Genomic DNA, 20133 nt, shown 5'->3' with positions numbered 1-20133 from the left:
ACTCACCAAAATAATTCATCTTATTGCATGGCATATTAAATATATAACATGGCATATATTACATGGCAAATATAGTTTTAAAAACTTTATTAAAATTCGAATTTCAAAAATCCGAATTTAAAACTGGGCGGATTTTTTTTTTTTTTTTTATTGTTTATTTGAAAAAAGGTTTTTAAAATTTTAAAAGTTTGATTTAACGTGGGTTTGAACCCCCACGGGGTTACCCCTTGCGGGGCCCCCACGGTACCGGCAGGTACAATGGCCGGTACCACTGCCGGCACCGTCAACGGTACCGACAGTGGTACCGTCACTGGTACCACTGCCAGTACTGTCGGCAGACAGTGGGAGGGGGAGTCTGCGGACCCCCCACCACTTAAAACATTAATTTTTTTTTTTTTCTTTCAAACTTTCAAATCACTTTTTCAATTTGATTTTTAATTTTTTTGATTTTTCAAAAAAAAAACAATTCGAAAAACAATATTTTGCAGGAAAATAATATTTTGATAGAATATGCAGGCGGTACGGCCGTACGGCCGTACCGTCTAAAAAATTTTCGAACCTGGGCCAACATCACCGAAATAGGGCAAATTATATATCAAAATTCGTCTCTCGGCCAACCTGAATCCATCCATGAGGTCCATTTAGTGCCACGGGGTCTTCTATGAAATCTCACCCCAAAACCCTCATTCGAAGCATTTTTCAATGATGCCCTGGATTGACCAAAAATCTTCCAACCCTAAATCTGCAAACAACCCATCACAACAGCAAATCCAAACAACATAGATCTGCAATAACAACCTGCAAAATCATACATCTTGTCTTGTCTTTCATTCCTTCATGCATTCATGGATTCCACATAGGGTTATAAACACCATTAAAACCATATAGCTCTGATACCACTTGTAAGGAAATTCGCAGCCAACTTCATGACAATTTCCACATAACCCAAATTCTGATTTTAATCAAATCAACATATAAGATCCACATGCAAAGAATAGACAACATACTCACAAAATGTGACACAAGATATACCCTGGGAAAACCCTCATGAGGGAAAAACCCAGCCTCCAAAAGCATCATCCACCATGTATTATCAGCAATGCGTCCATTACAATACAACTATGGAAAGCCTTCAAAACCCAGCCATAACCAAGCACTCCATGTGATCAAGCATGAATCCACACATCCCATGCCATGCTTCCTTCTTCACAAATGCTAACCTGGCTTCTTATATCAAACAACTACCCTTGTGGTGCTTTTATAGAAACAAGCAACCACAAAACCACTAAGTGGTATTACATCAAAACCATGTGCCCAAAACCATGTGACAATAAAATAATATTTTCCTTACCTACCCATGACCCATATTTAATATTGGGTACTTTATCACAATTACATTCCCCAATATAAAATAACAATACCAATGTGTCAATACAACTCATCAAGTGGTTACAAGAATATCCAAAAGGATCTCTACATGTTGCACGTCCATCTAGGTGCTCCTAGGTGCAACAATACAATGATATTACAATTTAATTCTTTGTCCACCTCACACAATAATAAAATAATGCAATAATAAACCATTATTATGCAAGGTGTACAACACCATTTCCCAACAACTCTGCTCAGTATACTCCCCCTGTATACAATACTCTGAATATTGTATCAAAATTGTATCACTCCCCAAATATATAGTATCACTCAATAGATTGTATTACTCCCCCTTTTTGACAAACATCAAAAACTTAATTTCCATCCGGGGGTGGTAACTGATCAAAAATAGATTTATACTTCTTCCAGGCATCGATGAGTGTGACAGAGAGTGCATCCTTTACACTTTCCATTCAAGAATTTTGTGCTTGAATATCAGCCAATAGTGATATTAAGCCATCAAGAGTGCTTCCCTCTTGTGTAGTAGATAGGCATGTAGCTCGGTTAATCTGTTCTTGAACTGATGAAAGATGAGGAAGAAATAATGTTTGGAGTGTCATTATATCCATCCTGATCTTGTGCTCTTCATTTCTTAGTTCTAACTGTTGAGCCATGAGCTGTTGAGGCTTGGTATAAAAATTCTGAACTATATTTGGCTCTGTGGTCAACTTAGTTGAGAGATCGGTGATCTCTTTCTCAATTGCATCAGTTTTATTCTTGATATCTTTAATGAATAGGGAAAATGTGCAAAGTTTCTAAAATAAATAAAGAATATGCTTGAGTTGAGGGGACAACTCAGCAATGAATTTGACAAGCTTGACTTTACCAATAGCTAGAGCTTTTTGTACCTCTTCTATCATTTTTGCAGTAAGCTCTTTGTCTTTTAGCTTGCTCAAGTACTCAGATGCATCAACTCCAGATGTTTCCATTTGATTAAGGAGTTCATCCAGTTGAATGTGGATGGCTGCATCGATTGACACTGTAGTTGTAGGTAGTATGTCTGATAGTAGTGTCTTCACCTTTTGAAGTACTTTATTCTTCTTTTGTATGGCCATCTATTTTTCCTATTTGGCCTTTGCTTTGCATAGTTCACCAAAATCAATAAGTGCTTGCCCCTTTAATTTTGAGATATCCACATTGGGCAACACTATCGGTTTACTCAAATCAACTTTAAAACTATGCTTTTTCACCTTCTTCTCTTTACCTTTGGATGGTTGGACCAAGACAATAGCATGTGAGGCTTGCTGACCCTCAGTAGGTTGCTCGGTAGAGGGAACACTTTGGTCGATACTTGTAGCTATTGTGGTGTCCTTTGGTGTGTCAGTACTGGGTGTCTCAGCTGCTACATTTTCAGTGCTTGACGGTGCTTGAGATGTCTGTTCTTGAGTTGTACCTTCTGCTGCTTCAGACTGGTGACCTTCGATGCCTTGTGCTGTATCTTTAGGAGCTTTGATAGAGACAAGTTGCTTGACCGGCGGATAAGGCTAAACTTGTACTAACACGGATTCACTAGATACAAGTTTTGCATATGTAGTGCCTTCTATCATCTCCTGCTCTGGTGCTTCTGTATCCATGACATCTTCATCAATTTGAATAGTGTCAGCCGGGTCTTGCTCAGTAGCATCAGGACCGTGCTCGGTGACATCAGGATCTTGCTTAGTGACATCAACAATTTCAACTTTAGATTGTTCACCGACATCTTTTATTTTAAATATTTCCAGCCATTTTGCCTTTGTCTCCTTTTCTACATCAATATATAGCCCATTCATCAGTTTTAAGGCTCTCTGTTTGACAAGAAATTTTGAATTGTAGGTTGTCAAATGTTCTTTAATTTCTGCTATAGACATATCAAGAAATAGATGGACTAGACTTCTTTCTCTGATTTGTTTCTTTGAGTCCATTGCATATTTCCACCTGTTATCAATATGCAAGTAAAGTTCATTTGGAAGTGACTTTACTAGTTCCAATCGAGCTAGCCGAAACTTTAGAAGTGTATAGATGACAACTTCTTCAATTTGTCTCTTCTCATCATTATTCCTAGTCTCATACTTGACATATCTAAAGGAACCAAATCCACCATATTCTTTTAGATTTGCACAGAAATTTTCAACACTATGTATGTTTACCTTCTTGCTTTTGACAATCTGGAATTTGTTGGCATCCTTAGATTCTGTATCACTAGACTCTTTTGCCAAGATGAGTCTCTGAGTGGATTTCTTGTAGGTCTTGGTTACCTTGGGAGTAGTAACACTCTTTTGTTTCTTGCTTGGTGATGCAGCTGATGCTCTTGTATTAGGTCTCTTTGTTGGAGGAGTCGGTAGGGCCTTTGAAATGTCCTGTTTCTTTCTTTTTAATACTTTACCCTTAGGCAGTTCGGTGCTCAATGTTATTGTTGCCTCTTGAGCTTTTGATTCCTCTTCAGTGATGGCAAGAGTGCCTTTGACAAGTGTAGAGGAAGATTCTTCTCTAAATTTCTTAGATAATACCTTAATCATCTTTGTAGCCTTTCTTGTAGCTTTGGGTACTACAATGCTCATTTTTACCTTTTCCTTCACTTCTTCATAAGTTCCATATCTCAGCTCAGTAGCATGCCTTGGTAATGAAAGATATGCATCAATTTGCTGTTGTGTGATGTCAAAGTCAATCTCATAACCCAGAGGTGGCAAGGATTGAGTCCTTGGTTCCACAACATTCACATAACAGTAATTGGTGTCTACCTCAAAGCATATATCATCTTTATATTTCTCTACCAGCTGGGGTGGAATCCTGTACCTATTGTGCATCTTCTCTTGAAATTTGCTGAAGTAGTCATCCATGATATCATTGAAATTATCTCCCAATTTCTTAATAAAGTCATTAATTTGATGGGTGATTGGTTAGTGTAGCTCCCAAACTACTTTACTGACTGATGGAAAGAATTTCTCAAAGTAGAAAAACATGCATACAAGAAGTGAACCAAACTTTAGAGTATTTTCCGAGTTGTTCTTCTCCGGCTTCCTTATTGTGTTCAGGTTCTCAAACAATTTTTTCAATAATACTTCACATAAATCAACTTTCATTCCCTTTTTCAGTATTTTATAAGCTAAGTCAACTACTGCATAGGGTACACTATTTTCCCTTGCTGATTGGAAGAAATAGTAACCAATTACTCTAATGGCAAACTTAAGTTCTGCATCAGTGACATTGTTCAATTTCAGTCCTTGGTAATCAGATTCTACTCCAATTAAACTGATTAACTCCTTCTATGATATCATCTTCTGTGCTCAGGCATGATCATAGATAGGATAACCGGTGATCAGATGAATGATTTCCTTGGTGATTTTGAATGGTTTCTCTTCTAGCCACATGAAATCATCATGAACTTTGCTCAAAACAAACTTAACCCACTGGGGTTTGAACACACGGGGATAGGTTAGGGCTTCAGTTAATCCCTTGATTTTGATATGCTCGTACTTGCTATCCATTCTACCATCGGTACATAGCTCATCATAGGTGTCTTTTATCTCAACATGACCGAGTTATTCAACACGGCATTTGGTGAAGAATCTAACATCTTCGACTAACAAGACTCGATCCAAGATGAGTGAAAAGGCAGTTTTGTCATCTGGTTCAGAGGTGACTTTGGGAGTCAAGGAATATTTCAGTGAGGGATTCTCTACATTCTTGATAACTATGGGATCTTGGATCTTGGGTGCCATTTGTAAGTTTCAAATAAAACTAGCAAACTATCCTTAGGGTTTGACGGTTTTGTAGCATCCTAAAATTGTGACACTTGCAATTTTGACTGCATTTCGGTCTTCACGATGGCGACGCAACACACAACCTGAATGGAGACCCCGAAACTTGCTCACGACACTAAAAACTGCATTTTTCAAGCACCCTGGCCTGAACCTCCTTGCACCTTGCTGTCCCGGGAGGTGGGACCAGAGCGCCCAGCGCCCTGGTCCTTCAGGACCTGGGTGCCTAGCGCCCTGGTCCCCCAGGACCATGGCGCCCAGTGCCCTGGTCCCTGGGCCTATTTTGGGCCCGGTCTCCTAAGGGGTCTCGGGTCTTTTTGTTTGCAAATTTGGAAATTAACTTTACTGGTCGGCCTAAGGTCGGGAAAATCAGTCTTTTAACCCTAATTGGCAAGTATATAAACTACATTTTCCTCTCTCATTTGATAAGATGAATGAGAAGGACATATGTGTACAAGCGTGGAAACTATACTCAAGCATTCAAGCATTCCTTCTAAGTCTCCATTCAAGGCTAAGTGTTGCATTCAAGACAAGGATTCAACCATTGAAGAGGAGATCACTTACTACAAGCTACATACAACATACAATAATACAACAAACATACAACATCTATACCTTCGCACATAAGGATACAAACATCCTTACAACAAGGTATTAGTACTTGTTTTACATTACAGACATTTACATTTACAGCAATTTCTCATTTCTTGGTTAATTCCAAAAACTGGGGTTTGACCTAAAGGCAAACTCCTAATCCCTAACCCCCCAATCGTCTTCGCTTTTCTGTATGTAGGTTGCAGGTACGTGGCTGAAATTGAAGATCTGGAATCCTTGTACAGAGACGAACAGATCCCCCTTCGTTTCGTGGATTTTTTGGAGGACCGTGGCGCCGGGCGCCATCGTCCTGACAACTTTTGCTCAAATTTGCAGGACAGCGCCGTATCGACATTTTACTACTAATTCCAGGTCCGCAGCTTCATCCTATATCCCTATCTCAGTTTATAAGCGAATCTTTGTCACTTTCTATGCATTCCTAGCTTAATTCTTCTATCAACATTCTTTACAAAAGAGGGTAGCCTTGCTTTCTTAACCCTTGAAACTCATTTAGCATCCAATCTTGTCTTGTGTGGGATTGGATCTTGTGAGTTTCAACCCCTCTTTTGAATGTAAAGTCTCTCCCCTAAGTGAAAACCATCAACCCTAGCGAACCTCCCTTCTCTCTCCTCAGAGTTGGAAGAGGGGAGAGCAACTAGGGTTCGATTGCAATTTTCCGCTTTACATTTTGGTGAACCCGACATGAACATCCTTTCTGATTATTCATGATTAGATCTGAAAATTGATTCCTTGATTACATTTCCATGTTTGATCTTTTGCAAAATTTTAGAGGTTGATTGCATAAAAACCCTAAATTTACTTTTTAGTAATTAAGCTTGCGAAATGTTTAATTATTAATGCTTGTTTCGGATCTGCTCTTCTATTACAAATTATCAATTAATATCTGTGCTTTAATTTTGAAAATTAAGTGGTTAAGTGTCAAAACCCTAATTTTTGAAACCCTCTTGATTCAACCTTTGTCTGACAATTTCACTGATCAAAACATTTCCAAATCGGTTGTAACTTTGGATTCCGCAATAAAATCATAATATCTTTCATCCCTAAAAATTTGGAAAAAAGTTGCGAGGACCGTGTGCACTCCGAGCGCCATCGTCCCCGATATTTTTTCCGAAATTTCGGGAGCAAGATCTTACTGTATTTTCTTGCTAAAATCCAGAATTTTGGCTGATTTTATCAATTATAACACTTTCAAAATTACAGTCAAAGTTGGTCTTGTGATTGCTTGGTTTAGGGCTCCTAATCATTTAAAAATCATTGAAATTGAAATTTTGTGTCAAAATTGTGTTCTTACTGTCCTAAATCTGAAAAGTGTGTTTGCATTCATTCGAAATTTCAGTGCTTTATTCAAATTCTTGCAATTTGTGACTTTTGAATTTTGCGTGAAATTGAGTCAATTTTTAAATTTCAAAACTTGTGTTGCTTTTAATATTCCCTCTAAAATCATAAAATTCAAAATTTCAGTTTCCCTCTCTTTTTCAAAATTCAAATTTTGCATTTTTTTGACAATCTGGGTAGGGTTCAATTTCGAGATTGCAACTTTAATTTGGCCTATCTACAAATCGTAAAATCACTCAATTTTTTCAGATTAGCTTTAAAATCATCATACCTTTCATCCCTGCAAATTTTGAAAAAAGTTGCAAGGACCGTGTGCACTCCGAGCGCCACGGTCCCGGACATTTTTTTCAAAATTTCGGGAGACTATTGTGATTGCATTTAACAGCTTAAATCTAGAAGATTGGCTGATTTTACTGAAAATTGCTACCTCTAAATTCAAAATCTTCTCTCTCTCTCTAGTGCATGAGTTTTACAACAATAAGCCCTACTTACACTATTCCTGTTAGACGAAGCCGTAGAATTAAGTCTTTCCGAGGTTTAACTACCGAGGAGATGGAACCTAATTTGAATAGCCTTTTTAACGAAGACATGGGTAATTCCTCTAATCCTCCTAATGATGAAGAAGCTCCCCATGAGGTTTCTGTAGAACAACTTTCGAAATTGGATAACCAATTTGAAGATTTTCACCAATGGATGTCTCATGAGTATCTTGATAGTCAAGCTCTTCCTTTAATTGAGGGTCTAAAATACATGCTTCAAAGTGATAAGAATGGAATTGATATTTTGCGTGGTATTTCACACATTGTGAATTCGAATGTGATGCCTATGAAGAGTTGTGCTGAAACTTTAGGTTATACACAACCTCCCACTCAAGTTAATCATTCTATTCCTTTGACAACTTCTATTGCTAGCATACCTACCTTTACATCAAACATAATGGCTACTTCTATACAAGACATTCCTCCTGTGATCACTAGTCATGGGGGCAATCCTTCCTCTTCAATCAATCCTATTCCTTCATTCAATCCAACTTCTTCATACATTCCTTCAATGAGTGTTCCTATTACATCTTCACAAATAAACATGATGCAAGGGGGCAATTCATTTAACCATTCCATTCCTCCTTGTAGTGTTCCTCTTGTCCAATCATCCCCTATGATTGACTATCATAGAGTCCCACCACCTTACTCTCTACCTTCTTTCAATAACATCACACCTCCATCTCAATCTAACACACCTAATATGAATTCTTCGACTGAAGCGACCATTAACAATCTTGCACAAACTGTCTCTTCTTTACAGCAACAAATTGCCTCTATGAATCAATCTAAGTTTAGTGTGCCCACATTTGATGTTGCAAGCCCACTTTCTCTTGACATTGTTTGTGCTATCCCTCCTAAACATGTTGAAATCCTACATTTGGAACTTTATAATGGTAAAGGTGATCCTCTAACACATGTTAAGACTTTTCAAACAATTTGTACTGATTTTGCTTATGACCCAAGGTTGCTTGCAAAACTGTTTACTAGAACATTAAGAGACAAAGTCCTACAATGGTATTGCTCATTGCCTTCTTATTGTATTACTTCTTTCAAACAACTTGCAAATGCTTTCATTCAACAATTTCAAAACAATATAAGTCCTAAAGTTGCTTTGATTGATTTAATGCATTGTAAACAAGGTGTTAAAGAAAAAGTGACTGATTTTATTGGTAGATATAAACATTTGTATGCTCAAATTTCTTTTCCAGTGCCAGACAATGATATTCAAAGAATCTTTATTTCTAATTTACAAAAAGATATTCGAGACAAACTTCTGTTTTCTGAGTTTACTTCTTTCCAACAGTTGTGTGCAACTCTTCACAATTATCAACTGACTGTGAGTCAAATGGAACAATCACATCCTATGGCTCCGAGTGATAAGGGTGATAGCAGTCAACAACCATTTGGAAAGTTTAAACCGAACAGAGATTCCATCAAATTCAATGAAAACATCATCAACAACAATGTGAATGCAGCATCAGGTGTGCCTCCTATTTCTAAGTTTTTCAAGAAAGAAAGAAAGTATACTCCTTTGAATGAATCATTGCATAGTATTATGAATAAGTTATTGGAACAAAATGTGCTTACTCTTCCTCCTATAAGGCAAATTGATCCTGCAAAGATTACTTCACCTTATTTTGATAACAAAGCTTTTTGTCAATTTCATCGTCAGCCTGGGCATGATACTGAAAAATGTTTTTCTTTAAAGGGTAAAATTCAAGATTTGATTGATAATAATACTATCTCTGTTTTGGGAGTGAATGATAAAGGCAACACATCTGTAGCTCCTCCTAACCAAAATCTTCAGATTTTTACTGATCCATTACCTTCTCATACCTCTAATGCAATTGAGACTAATGATTCTTCTTTATCATCTGATGGTCTTGTGTCTATGACTCCGAATGTGATTAACTTTGTAGAGCAGCAAGAAAACCCTAAAGAACTTTCCATCACATTTGATTCTAGTGAAACCATTAGGGCACCTGATGGTCCTTTATACATAGTTGTAAAAATTAAGAATACACCTTGCCGTGGAGTGCTTATTGATCCTTCGTGCATGGTTAATGTTATTACTGAAGAATTTCTTTTTACTTTGCAATTGAATCAAGTGATCTATGACAAAATAGATGTGGTTGTGAAATTATTTGATGCATTTTCTTCTCCTGCAATTGGTTCTATTACATTACCTCTTGAAGTTCATAATAAATCCCTTGATGTGAACTTTGCTATTATCCCTTCATCCGAACAATTTCGTGTGAAGCTTGGCTATCCTTGGCTATCTTCCATGAAAGCTATTGCTTCTCCTATTCACAAGTGTTTGAAATTTCCCCATAATGGTGAAGTTGTTACTGTTAATCATAGTCTCTTTAAACCAGCTAAAAGAACCTCTAGTGTTCCTATAGATTACTTTTGGCCTAAACAATTCCAATCTCTTCCTCCGCGAAGTGATCATCTTTTCAAATCTTATCAAAAGTGGAAAACAGATATGATCCTATCTTTAAGTGAACCTAGAACACCTAAACTTGACATTCCTATCGTTCTTGAGAAGGAAGTTCTTCCTTTGAAAGATAAAACTAATGTCTTTCCTCAAGAACATTCCCAACCTATCCCTATGGATGTGACTATGTCTATGCCTAATAAGCCTTCTAAAAATAGACCTATACCTCCTCGTCATGATGGACTTGGTCTTCTTCCTAAACCAAAAATTCCTCCTTTATATGGAGCAGTTCCTCCTCCTTCCTTCTATAGAGAGAAGAGACCTTCTTCCTCTCCTATTATCCAACCTAAGAGACCACAACCTAAACACCCAAGTGATAAGGATGAGAACATTCCTCCTCCTCTATCTTCTTCACTTCCTACTAAGACTAGACGAAATCATTCTGCACGCGAACGCTGATGAAAGCGTCATCTTAGGGCTCAAGCAGCTACTTCTCAAACTTTGCAATCTCCAAAGACACCTTCAACAAGCATTATTGTATTTTCTCCTCAGCCGGAAATTGAGCCTAAATCTCCTAAACATAAGATACATGATGGTCTTGATCCTGTGCGAGTTAAAGATCCTATTTTTATAAATCTTGATGATGATACAGATGAAAATGTTATGCATGATGAAAATGTTACTCCTCTTGCTTTTGATAGTGAATATGAACTTGTTGATATTGATAACCATTTATCTAATGAATTTTCTAAAGCACTTATCCTAGCTCCTAGACAAGAACAATGTGGCTTGGAACATGAACATAGCCCTTGTTTGGATCTTGTGATAGCTCCATCTGCTATGTTGGATGTTCCTCCTCTAGCGTGTTCCCTGCCTTCCCGAAACATTGATCAACAAGATCGGGGGGTAGATGACGTGCTAGACTAGTTACATTAGCATAGCAGATTCTCTCCTCCTCTCTTTTGTTACTTCTTCTATATGTTATTCTCATTCTTCTATTTGTTGTCCTTAGTGTTGTCTACTTGAGGACGATGCAAAGCACTGAGATTTCTTTTGGTCTCTCTCATGTTGACTCAAAAGACACATGTGTTCCCTTCTTCTAGGTGACCTTCCTTGATTGGGGAATGAAGAACAATTATGCATACATACATATGATATATATACATGACTTATCATACAACATACTGACCCCGAGGAAAGTGAAGTCACCTTGTGCTTTGTGTTTTGTGTCTATTATCCTTGGGTTTATCTCACACTTGGGGGCTAAATCTTTGCGATAACGTGCTCCTTTCCTTTCTCATTTCTTATGTGTATCACTATGTTAAAACAATCACCCCCGTTGAGGCATGTGCGATCCCTTTAACGTAGGGGGGCATACACCCTGTCTATCCCTTCACGATACTTGAAAATTTCTTGGCGAACTTAGCTTTGCCTTGAAAATTTTTGGCATTTTTCTTGCATGACTCATAGTGAGGGAACCTTACTATTGATAGTCATGGTTCTCCCTCGTGATCTTCCCTTTTACTTTGTCAATCAAAGTCGTAAGATCCTTAGTCCACTGGGGGCTTGGTGTGTCTTGCCTCCTTGACGTGTTGAAAGTCTTTCAATGATTGTTCCTTGTACTTTACCAGAAGTATGAGCATACATACTCCCGCTAAAGTGGGGGCTAAATGTAGTGTCCTAAAATTGCGACACTTGCAATTTCGACTGCATTTCGGTCTTCATGATGGCGACGCAACACGCAACTTGAATGGAGACCCCGAAACTTGCTCACGACACTAAAAACTGCATTTTTCAAGCACCCTGGCCTGAACCTCCTTGCACCCTGCTGTCTCGGGAGGTGGGACCAGAGCGCCCAGCGCCCTGGTCCTTCAGGACCAGGGCGTCCAGCGCCCTGATCCCCCAGGACCATGGCGCCCAGCGCCCTGGTCCTTGGGCCTATTTTGGGCCCGGTCTCCTAAGGGGTCTCGGGTCTTTTTGTTTGCAAATTTGGAAATTAACTTTCTTGGTCGGCCTAAGGTCGGGAAAATCAGTCTTTTAACCCTAATTGGCAAGTATATAAACTACATTTTCCTCTCTCATTTGATAAGATGAATGAGAAGGACATATGTGTACAAGCGTGGAAACTATACTCAAGCATTCAAGCATTCCTTCTAAGTCTCCATTCAAGGCTAAGTGTTGCATTCAAGACAAGGATTCAACCATTGAAGAGGAGATCACTTACTACAAGCTACATACAACATACAACAATACAACAAACATACAACATCTATACCTTCGCACATAAGGATACAAACATCCTTACAACAAGGTATTAGTACTTGTTTTACATTACAGACATTTACATTTACAGCAATTTCTCATTTCTTGGTTAATTCCAAAAACTGGGGTTTGACCTAAAGGCAAACCCCTAATCCCTAACCCCCCAATCGTCTTCGCTTTTCTGTGTGTAGGTTGCAAGTACATGGCTGAAATTGAAGATCTGGAATCCTTGTACAGAGACGAACAGATCCCCCTTCGTTTCGCGGATTTTTCGGAGGACCGTGGCGCTAGGCGCCATCGTCCTGACAACTTTTGCTCAAATTTGCAGGACAGCGCCGTATCGACACTTTACTGCTAATTCCAGGTCCGTAGCTTCATCCTATATCCCTATCTCAGTTTATAAGCGAATCTTTGTCACTTTCTATGCATTCCTAGCTTAATTCTTCTATCAACATTCTTTACAAAAGAGGGTAGCCTTGCTTTCTTAACCCTTGAAACTCATTTAGCATCCAATCTTGTCTTGTGTGGGATTGGATCTTGTGAGTTTCAACCCCTCTTTTGAATGTAAAGTCTCTCCCCTAAGTGAAAACCATCAACCCTAGCGAACCTCCCTTCTCTCTCCTCGGAGTTGGAAGAGGGGAGAGCAACTAGGGTTCGATTGCGATTTTCTGCTTTACAGGTTTACAAATGGCAGACGCTTCACACTCAGCAGATAATAGCAATTTGATAAGTTTGGTAAACTAGCTTAACAATGTGATGAGATTTGATGTAAATACCTTGGATTCACTTTGAATGAGGTTTGATCACCTTGATTCGCTCTGCTTTTCTCTCCTGAAAACTTGGTGAATGAAAATGACCGTGAAAATACCTTTAAGTACACAAAATACCTTATCGGGCTTCGTGCGGGTTAGGTCAAAAACATTAAATGCACTTGGTTCACCTTTAACTGATTTACTCCTTTCTGTTTTAACCGAGTAACCAAATTTCCTTCATTTATCAACTTGACAGGTTTCCTGTATTCACTGACTTGACAGGTTTCCTGTAAAGTACTTTTGATAGAATTTCAAACTTACTTATGCATCTTAACTATGCAGATTTTGAATTTAGTACATAATAGAATAGGAACTGTTATGATTTTAACCTTCAAAGAATGCAGTCCCTTCATACCTTTACTGGTTAATTTGGAATAGGTGCACCTAACTCGGTAGGTAAGGTGCTTTCTTCATTTGACACAATTTCCTTCTTTTTCCAAATCATCTTTAATTTTTCTTTTATTTCCTCAGTGTCTCCTCTAGGTTGATCTCTGCAATCTCCAGCTAAGTGTCCAACTTTGTGACAATGAAAACATGCCATACCAAGATTTCTCCATGATCTTCGGTTGTTCATTCCAAACCTTATAAAACAATTGGCACTAATATGTCCATATCTTCCACAACATTCGCACCATATCCTTGTATTGTAATCCCATGGTACTGCTGCATATTGTTGGTAAGGATCTATGTGAGTTCGGTAACCTCTAGCATTTGCTTGGTGTGTAGACCATATGTAGTTCTTTTGCTTAAACCAGCACTTCTCGGTACTATGTCCATATCTATTGCAGTTCTTACAAAACCCTTTGAATTTTGCCTTTTGATAATTGTTAACAAACTTTGTCCTACATTGATTAGATGTGTGACCATATTTATTGCAATTGTAACAATAACTATTGGACTTTGTGATATTCGGTTGCTTACCTTTTCTAATTTGGCACATGTTGGCAGTGTGACCTTGATTTCCACAGTAGTAGAAAATAGGCTTCTTTCTTTTGATGTTATTCCTTTTTCCAGCTTGCTTTGATGATTCTCCTCTCTCGGTTGTATGAATTCCTTTCTCGGTAGATTCTTTTCCTTTGTAACCAAGTCCTACATCTCTATTGGGTCTTCTTGTATTTAGTTGCTCGTCCAACATCTTTGATTCTTCATAAGTCTTCTTCAGTATTTCTTTGGATTTCTTCTTTGTTACAAGTTCATCGGTCAACTTTGATACTTCAAGTCTGAATGCTTGATTCTCATCATTCTTCAGAATTTCTTCATGATGTGCATAACCCAGTTGATCTGTCATATTTTGTTGAATCCTAGTCAACCTTATGATTTCATCATTCTTATCAGATACTAAGACTTCAAGTTTTTGTTTCTCTCTTTGTAGATCTCTTGCTTTATCCTCAACTGTCCTCAATGCATCTAGATTTTCAATCATCTATGTGCTGAAATGTTCATGTTCTCTTTTCATTGCTTTTAGTTGATCAGCCAATGCTTTGTTCTTTTCTTTCAATACTCCAATAATTTCTCTAGTCTCTTCAGATATACTGTTCTCAGATGATGTCTCAGTTTGTTCCACTAACTCTTGAGAATCCTGCAAGTCATCAGATAATCTTCTTCTTACTTTCAGAGATTTTTGCATTTGCCTTTGCATGTCTGCAATCACTTGATTTGGATGATCTAGCTCTTCTTGCAGATACACAATCCTCCAAGATTGTTTGTAGCCATCCATTGATAAGATCTTTCTCTTTAGGTAGTTAAACCCTTTTCCAAGATAGAAGCTCTGATACCAATTGTTAGGCCCAATATGGAAAGCTAATGTACTGAGAGGGGAGGGGTGAATCAGTACTCCAAAACTTTTCTTGAATAATAACTTTACTGTTATGCATAAATAGAATAGTGTAGTAACATAAAATAAAGTTAAAACAAATAGATAACAATCATACATGATTCACTCCATAACCCATATATTTTGGTTATGCAGAAACTCTTGGTTAGAGAGAAAAACTGTGGCGGGGATGGCACCCACAACTTCACTACTGCAATAATAAAGAATGCTTGGTTAGAGCTACATTTTAGCTATTTTTGATAGCATACCCTGTTAGGAGTAACAAGATCTATTAGATCTACCTTGCTAAAGGATTTCACAATATTTAATCTGAATGCTGCACCTAGTTAGAGGCTTTACAATTTATAGACTTGATTAGAGTCTTTTACCCTGTTAAAGGTTTCTCTCTCAACTTCACAATATTACAATAAAATCATTACAAATATCTACAACTTTACATATGAAATGTTATAGTAGATTCTATGTGCTCAGAATAAGATTACCTTGCTTATAGCATACCTCGGTAACCCATATAGTAACTCAGTAAACCCTTCTGTTTACTCTATTCTTCGACTGTTCTCTGAAAACCTTCTCGATGACCTCTGTGTCTCTGTAACAATCTTCTTCATACACATGCACACACCTTTAACTTTTAACTCATGCTGTATAAATAGATCTCTAAAAATGGTGATCCAATTCATTGCTTCGATCTTACAAACATGATTTATCGAATGAATAACTAAATAAAATATTTCATTGGTTAGATTGATCTCAAAATCATACACAATCTTCTGGTGCAATTTCCAATGTAATAACCATTAGATGTGCCTCGACCTTGTAACACATTTTCATATGCATGTCCAGGTTCAATGTATCTGGTAACACATTTCACTCAGTGAATATCAACTCAATGTGTCATCTTTACTGCTCAGTAGCTATAAAAAGATACTCGGTAGACAACTCGGTGTGTACTGCGTTCTTTGACTGCTTTCTTTTGTAACCGACTAGACTGTGCATACCGACTTCTCTATGTATACGGACTGCATGATTCAGTAGTGCTAACCGACTATAGTATATAGTATAAATTTGAATATAAAAACTAATGGCAATTTGATAAGTAGTAACAAAACCTCTCTCCCTAACTCAAGGTTCCTTGACCAAAAAATGGGCCAGCAAAGGTATTTGTTGTCGTAAAGACATTATAGCTAATGGTGGTCTCATCTCATGGGATGATCTCTCCACTAAATATCAGCTTCCTACATCTAATAAAAGGACTTATTGATAACTCAATGATGAACAGTGAGTACCAAACCGGTACTGAGAGGGGGGGTGAATTAGTACAAACACAAAATCTTCTCCTGAATCGGTTTGACAACAAACAGTCCACTTGACTGGCAAACACTAACACCGGTCTAAACCAAACTACCACCGGTTAAACATAATGAGACTATGAAATACATAAACCAACAACACTTAGCTTTCCACACAACCTACACCCTCATTTCCACTTTATCCTTATGCATGAACAGGTAATCTACCATCAGAAATATAATAACTTGCTAGCATAACATGATTCATTGCTTGACAGAAAATAACAAAGCATCACATGAAAGAGGTATCACACATGACACACATATTTTTGGAAACCCAACTGGGAAAAACCATGGTGGGGATGAATACCGACAAACTGTTTTGAACTCTTTAGAAGTCTGCTCTGTTAAGAGCCTAGTTTGGTTAGAGACTGTTACAACGGGTTCTGTTAGGAACCTATCCTTTTAGGGATCACTCGGTTAAGGGATGGCTAGAATACCCGGTTAAGGGTTAAACCCTATTAACGGTTACCTTGTAAGAGGATTTTATGAACTCAATGGCTTTGAGTCACCGTATTAAAGGATTTACAGCAAGCTGGTTAAAGCTACCCTATTAAGGGATTTTCCAACTGTTGAAGTGGTTAGAGATCAACAGCTATTACAATGATCTGGTAATAGCACTCAATGCCAATGCAGATTCGCTTTAGCTCCTTCCTTCTGCACACACACTATGTAGGTATCAATCCTCTCAACTGGTTTGGAAAGAATCACGTATCTCTGCACTTAGATACTCACACAACATTTGCCAACAACTTCAACATGAAACACAACATCGACCTTATAGAACCCAGATAGGTCGGCAACATAAACCCTAAACCTTTAAACATTTAGGTTGAGAAATTGATCGGTTCAATCCTGACCATTGAACACTTTGCATTGAATACAACGGTCTTGAAAAGATCTCAAGACATTCTCCATCGTTCATTCTTCACCACTTCATGGAGGCGATAACCCATCATGCATTCTCCACTATTGTAGGAGACTTCGCACATTCTTGAAGTAGATAGGATCAATCTGCTTCATGCAATATCCTTCACATGCACAAGGCTGACGTGGCAACACAATATGTTCGTCATTACAATGCTAACTCATCACACGATGTCATCGATTGAATCACACAGGCTTGGAACATTTCAACTAGAAACCCTAAAGCTAAGACTACCAACTGGTAGTCATACCACATTCCATGTACCGGTTCACTTGGGCAAACATACCGCTTCACCTTTTGCACATATACCGGTTTATGACATCATACCGGTTCACTCCTCAACATATTGCCATACCACTTCTCAACACCATACCAGTTCTCTTTGCCAGTTGCTTAACTTCAATATACCGGTTCACTTCTGAGCATATTACCAGTTCACTCTTGAGTATATTGACATCAATGACAACATACAATATCACCATGTTACCAAACTTTGTACTTATGCCAACAATCTCCCCCTTTGGCATTGATGGCAATATATAAAGATATCTCTCCGCTTCACATCTTCTCCCCCTTTGATAGCAATGCCAAAGTGGAGGCACAAGCTTTCCTATTCCATTATGCTGCTCCCCCTGAGGAGTAGCATCCTTCAACACATCAATCCTAAAAAAGAATTGACACTACAGTACCTGACTGAGGTGGAGCACATACTTTTAGTTCACCTCTTGAAGGGGTAGCACCCCTAATTCACCTCTCAATTAGGTAAATGAAGCCTTTGGTAGAGGCTTGGCGAATATATCTTCTAACTGCTCCTTACTAGAAACATATTCCAATACAACCTCTTTGTTCTGAACCTTCTCCCTCAAGAAATGATACTTGAGCTCAAAGTGTTTGGTTCTAGCATGCAAAACCGGATTCTTGGAGATGTTAATTTCACTTGTGTTGTCACAAAATATACTTACCGATTCAGATACAGGAACTTTGAAGCCATTCAATACATGCTTCATCCAAATAGTTTGGGTGCAGTTCAAAAAAGCTGCAACATACTCCACTTCTGCTGTAGACTGAGAGATATAACTCTGCTTTTTACTCATCCATGAGACTAGTCTACCACCAAGGAAGAATGCACCAGCGGTTGTGCTCTTCCGGTCATCCACATTACTAGCCCAATCAGCATCGGTAAACACTTTGAGACTGAAGTCATTGCTGTATGGATACCACAATCCATACTCTATAGTTCCCTTCAAATATCTAAGAATCTGCTTGATTGCTACCAGGTGGGATTCTCTTGGGCTTTTCTGGAATTGAGCGGTAATTCCCACTACATGTGCAATGTCCGATCTTCTATGCACTACATAATGCAACTTACCAATCATTGATCGCTATTCCTTCTCATTTACCACCGCTGAGTCATTCTCTTTTGATAATTTACAACCGGTCACCATCGGTGTACCAACCGGTTTGCTGTCTTCCATGCCAAAAGTCTTCAACACTTCTTTGACATAATTGGACTGAGTGATAAATATTCCATCTTTCATTTGTTGAATCTGTAGTCCAATGAAGAACTTAATCTCCCCTATAAGTGACATCTCAAACTCCTTTTTCATCTCATCTACAAAATCATGACTCATCTTGTCATCTCCTCCAAAGATTATGTCATCAACAAATACTTCACAGATCAAAATCTGATCTCCTTTCGATTTCAAGTAGATATTGCTATCTTCACTTGTTCTTTCAAATCCAATCTTCACAAGATGGGAGTGCAAGCAATCATACCATGCTCTAGGTGCCTGCTTTAGTCCATACAAGGCTTTTGTAGCCTACACACCATGTCAGTATCTTCTGATAGGGAAAACCCATCTGGTTGCTCTATATACACCTCCTCTTCAAGCATTCCATTTAGGAATGCAGATTTTACATCCATTTGGTATACCTTGAATCCTTTAAAAGATGCATATGCAAGAAGCATACGAACTCCTTCCAATCTGGCTACTGGAGCAAAGGTTTCTCTATAGTCTTCTCCTTCTTCTTGAGCATACCCCTTACATACCAGTTTGGCTTTGTTTCTTATCACCGTGCCATCTTCATTCAACTTATTTCTGAAAACCCATTTAGTACCTATAGATAGGAATTTGGAAATCATCAAAGCAATAGAAACATTAAACTAGCTCAATCTCAAAAAACTAAATTGCAATGACAAATCCTAAAAACATTCAATAGAGATATGGAAATGAAACATTCAATTCAAATGCAAACCATCACAAATGCGGATGCATCTTTCTGAGTTTCTATTTGACAGGCTTGGAATCTGATTTTAATGGCAAGTGATGAAGGACTAATTTTGGATCAAGGCCAGGCATATCTGCATAGGACCATGCAAAACTGATCTTCTTCTCAAGAAAGAAATTGACAAAATCTATCCTTTCCTGTTTTGATAGAGAAGTAGTGAAATGAATGACCTTAGGGTTGTCAGGTGTACCCAAATTTATTTCTTCGGTCATTTCCACAAGCAATGTTGATTTATCCTAACTTGATAGGGGTATGTCCAATCTTCCACCTTTGGGCACCTCAGAGAGGTTTTCAATCGCAGGTACGCCTTTTATTTTTACTTTTTTATGATCAGAGAGTGCCTTACGGTTTTCACTCAAAGACCTATCTTTTTGATTTTGCACTTTTTCTTTTCTTTTTTCATTTTGATGACTAGAAGATGGAGTTGACTCCCCAAAATATGCTGTGGAATCCAAATCGATAGCAAATCCCACCTTATGATCACCTTGTGGTATGCCTTCTCAGAGTCCCAGAAATTCTACAATTGCTTTGTCATTTTGAAAATAATCTAATGTGAGTGGTT

Source organism: Cryptomeria japonica, chromosome 5, assembly GCF_030272615.1.
Source record: "Cryptomeria japonica chromosome 5, Sugi_1.0, whole genome shotgun sequence".
NCBI classification, from domain to species: Eukaryota; Viridiplantae; Streptophyta; class Pinopsida; order Cupressales; family Cupressaceae; genus Cryptomeria; species Cryptomeria japonica.
Note: the sequence above shows the minus strand (reverse complement) of the source record.